This window comes from Oncorhynchus clarkii, chromosome 30 (genome assembly GCF_045791955.1).
Source record: "Oncorhynchus clarkii lewisi isolate Uvic-CL-2024 chromosome 30, UVic_Ocla_1.0, whole genome shotgun sequence".
NCBI lineage: Eukaryota > Metazoa > Chordata > Actinopteri > Salmoniformes > Salmonidae > Oncorhynchus > Oncorhynchus clarkii.
Window position 1 is genome coordinate 40,319,984 of NC_092176.1, and position 5,000 is coordinate 40,324,983.

Below are 5,000 nucleotides of genomic sequence, written 5' to 3' on the forward strand. Positions count from 1 at the left end.
AGGGTTAGCCATGTGGTTTAGGATAGGGTTAGCCGTGTGGTTAAGGATAGGGTTAGCCATGTGGTTAAGGATAGGGTTAGCCATGTGGTTAAGGATAGGGTTAGCTGTGTGGTTAAGGATAGGGTTAGCCGTGTGGTTAAGGATAGGGTTAGCCATTTGGTTAAGGATAGGGTTAGCTGTGTGGTTAAGGATAGGGTTAGCCGTGTGGTTAAGGTTAGGGTTAGCCGTGTGGTTAAGGTTAGGGTTAGTCGTGTGGTTAAGGATATGGTTAGCCGTGTGGTTAAGGTTAGGGTTAGGTTTAAAATCTGATTTTATGACTTTGTGGCTGTGCCAACTAGACCACTATGCAGAACTGCCTCCAGAACCAGATTCATGATGAAAAATTCTCACCTGCTTGTACACGGAGTGCATCCCTCTATCCCTCCCTCGCTCCCTCCATCCACCCCTCCCTCCATCCACCCACCCACCCACCCCTCCCTCCCTCCCTCCCTCCCTCCACCCACCCACCCACCCACCCCTCCCTCCCTCCCTCCCTCCCTCCCTCCCTCCCTCCCTCCCTCCCTCTATCCATCCATCCATCCATACAGCTCACTGTATGGAGCTGTACCAGCCTCTCTCTCTCTCTCTCTCTCCCTCTATCTCTCTCTCCCTGTATTCCCCACCCTCCCCTCTCTCTCTTGCTCTCTCTCTCTCTCTCTCCCTCTCTCTCTCTCTCCCTGTATTCCCCACCCCACCCTCCCCTCTCTCTCTCTCTCTCTCTTTCTCTCTCTCTCTCTCTCTCTCTCTCTCTCTCTCTCTCTCTCTCTCTCTCTCTCTCTGGACTAATCTTTTCTAACACATGTATATAGGGAGAGGCTTGTATCTATCTACCCAGCCTGTCAGCCCAGGCTTCCTACTGCCGACTGTCAACGGAACAGAGGAACTTGCTGGCTGGCTGTCCGCCTGGCTGGCTGACTGGCCTGCTTACAAGCGGCAGTGTGTCTGTCTGTCTGTCTGTCTGTCTGTCTGTCTGTCTAGCTGGCTGGTTGGCTGTCTGGCTGGCTGGCTGTCCGCCTGGCTGGCTGACTGGCCTGCTTACAAGCGGCAGTGTGTCTGTCTGTCTGTCTGTCTGTCTGTCTGTCTAGCTGGCTGGTTGGCTGTCTGGCTGGCTGGCTGGCCGCCTGGCTGGCTGACTGGCCTGCTTACACGCGGCAGTGTGTCTGTCTGTCTGTCTGTCTGTCTGTCTGGCTGGCTGGTTGGCTGTCTGGCTGGCTGGCTGTCCGCCTGGCTGGCTGACTGGCCTGCTTACAAGCAGCAGTGTGTCTGTCTGTCTGTCTGTCTGTCTGTCTGTCTGTCTGTCTAGCTGGCTGGCTGGCTGGCTGGCTGGCTGTCTGTCTGGCTGACCGGCTGGCTGTCTGTCTGTCTAGCTGGCTGGCTGGCTGCAGAGTGCAGATATGAAGTCATTCATTTAAAAAAAGGGGGACGTCTGCAACTCTCAAGATGTGTCTTAGTGTTCAGGCAAAGTTCACTACAATGCAATAAACAATGTCGTTTCTGCACGCCTCTCCTCAGATATAAAATGGGATCCATATTGGGCCGCGTACGACGCCCTGAAGCCTTCCTAACTTGGGCTAGCCTCTCCTTCAAAATGCAATGTCCATATCCAAAATGGTCGCAAAAGTAGTCCACTAACAGTATAAAGTGAATAGGGTGTCATTTCAGACACAGACAACGGTAGTTAATTGGCACAGACAACGGTAGTTAATTGGCGACTTACCACGGACACAGACAACGGTAGTTAATTGGCTACTTATCACGGACACCGACAACGGTAGTTAATTGGCTACTTACCACGGACACAGACAACGGTAGTTAATTGGCTACTTATCACGGACACAGACAACGGTAGTTAATTGGCTACTTATCACGGACACAGACAACGGTAGTTAATTGGCTACTTATCACGGACACAGACAACGGTAGTTAATTGACACAGACAACGGTAGTTAATTGGCGACTTACCACGGACACAGACAACGGTAGTTAATTGACACAGACAACGGTAGTTAATTGGCTACTTACCACGGACACAGACAACAGTAGTTAATAGGCTACTTACCACGGACACAGACAACGGTAGTTAATTGACACAGACAACGGTAGTTAATTGGCTACTTATCACGGACACAGACAACGGTAGTTAATTGACACAGACAACGGTAGTTAATTGGCTACTTACCACGGACACAGACAACGGTAGTTAATTGACACAGACAACGGTAGTTAATTGGCTACTTACCACGGACACAGACAACAGTAGTTAATAGGCTACTTACCACGGACACAGACAACGGTAGTTAATTGACACAGACAACGGTAGTTAATTGGCTACTTATCACGGACACAGACAACGGTAGTTAATTGACACAGACAACGGTAGTTAATTGACACAGACAACGGTAGTTAATTGACACAGACAACGGTAGTTAATTGGCTACTTATCACAGACACAGACAACGGTACTTAATTGACACAGACAACGGTAGTTAATTGACACAGACAACGGTAGTTAATTGACACAGACAACGGTAGTTAATTGACACAGACAACGGTAGTTAATTGGCTACTTATCACGGACACAGACAACGGTAGTTAATTGACACAGACAATGGTAGTTAATTGACACAGACAACGGTAGTTAATTGACACAGACAACGGTAGTTAATTGACACAGACAGCGGTAGTTAATTGGCTACTTATCACGGACACAGACAACGGTAGTTAATTGACACAGACAACGGTAGTTAATTGGCTACTTACCACGGACACAGACAACGGTAGTTAATTGACACAGACAACGGTAGTTAATTGGCTACTTACCACGGACACAGACAACAGTAGTTAATAGGCTACTTACCACGGACACAGACAACGGTAGTTAATTGACACAGACAACGGTAGTTAATTGGCTACTTATCACGGACACAGACAACGGTAGTTAATTGACACAGGCAACGGTAGTTAATTGACACAGACAACGGTAGTTAATTGACACAGACAACGGTAGTTAATTGGCTACTTATCACAGACACAGACAACGGTACTTAATTGACACAGACAACGGTAGTTAATTGACACAGACAACGGTAGTTAATTGACACAGACAACGGTAGTTAATTGACACAGACAAAGGTAGTTAATTGGCTACTTATCACGGACACAGACAACGGTAGTTAATTGACACAGACAATGGTAGTTAATTGACACAGACAACGGTAGTTAATTGACACAGACAACGGTAGTTAATTGACACAGACAGCGGTAGTTAATTGGCTACTTATCACGGACACAGACAACGGTAGTTAATTGACACAGACAACGGTAGTTAATTGGCTACTTACCACGGACACAGACAACGGTAGTTAATTGACACAGACAACGGTAGTTAATTGGCTACTTACCAATGACACAGACAACGGTAGTTAATTGGCGACTTACCACGGACACAGACAACGGTAGTTAATTGACACAGACAACGGTAGTTAATTGACACAGACAATGGTAGTTAATTGACACAGACAACGGTAGTTAATTGACACAGACAACGGTAGTTAATTGACACAGACAACGGTAGTTAATTGGCTACTTACCAATGACACAGACAACGGTAGTTAATTGGCGACTTATCACGGACACAGACAACGGTAGTTGATAGGCTACTTATCACGGACACAGACAACGGTAGTTGATAGGCTACTTACCACGGCGTGAAGCCTTCCTCTCTTGTTCATGGACAGGAATTTGTTACTGTAGACTCCTCGGATACCGATGACACCCTGAGATACAGCAAAGAGCTCCAGGACACCTGAGAAACAACATGTTGTTGTCATCACAACAGCAGGATAAATAAATGTATTGGATACTATTTTCGAGTCTAAGTCCTCTCTATATTTATCTCTCTCTGTCACCTCTGTCGCTCTGTCTGTTTGTCTGTCTGTCTGTCTGTCGGTCATTTTGTCTGTCTGTCTGTCTGTCTGTCTGTCTGTCTGTCTGTCTGTCTGTCGCTCTGTCTGTCTGTCTGTCTGTCTGTCTGTCGGTGTCTGTCTCTCTCTAGGTTTCTCAATTCTCAATCAAACCAGTAGAACATACAGAAGATTAGAACATAGAGTAGAACATATTGTAGAACACACAGTAGAACATATAGCAGAACATACAGCAGAACATTAAACAGAACATACAGCCGAACATACAGTAGAACACACATCAGAACATACAGCAGAACATACAGTAGAACATACAGTAGAACACAGCGGAAAATACAGCAGAACATATAACAGAACAGACAGCCGAACATACAGTAGAACACACAGTAGAACATACAGTAGAACATAATGTTGAACACACAGTAGAACATACAGTAGAACATACAGCAGAACACACATCAGAACATACAGCAGAACATACAGTAGAACATACAGTAAAACACACAGTAGAACATACAGTACAACGCACAGTAGAAGATAATGTAGAACATAGAGTACAACATAATGTACAGCAGAACATACAGCAGAACATACAGTAGAACACACAGCAGAATATACAGTAGAACAAAATGTAGTACACAGTAGAACATGCAGCAGAACACATGTTAGAGCATACAGTAGATTAGAACATACAGTAGAATAGAACATACAGTAGATTAGAACATACAGTAGAACATACAGTATATTAGAACATACAGTAGAACATACAGTAGATTCGAACATACAGTAGAAAATACAGCAGAACATAATAAGGACATACAGTAGAAAATACAGTAGATCATACAGTAGAACATAATGTAGAACATACATCAGAACATACAGTAGAACATACAGCAGAACACACAGCAGAATATACAGTAGAACAAACAGTAGAACGTACAGCAGAACACACAGCAGAACATACAGCAGATCATACAGTAGAACATACAGCAGAACACACAGCAGAACATACAGTAGAACATACAGTAGAATAGGACA

The 5,000-nt window shown here is 45.1% G+C and overlaps 1 pseudogene; it reads right to left on the reverse strand.

Annotated features, from left to right (window-relative positions):
• Positions 1–5,000, reverse strand: part of LOC139389552 (fibroblast growth factor 5-like) — a 27,832-nt pseudogene that overhangs the window by 14,808 nt on the left and 8,024 nt on the right.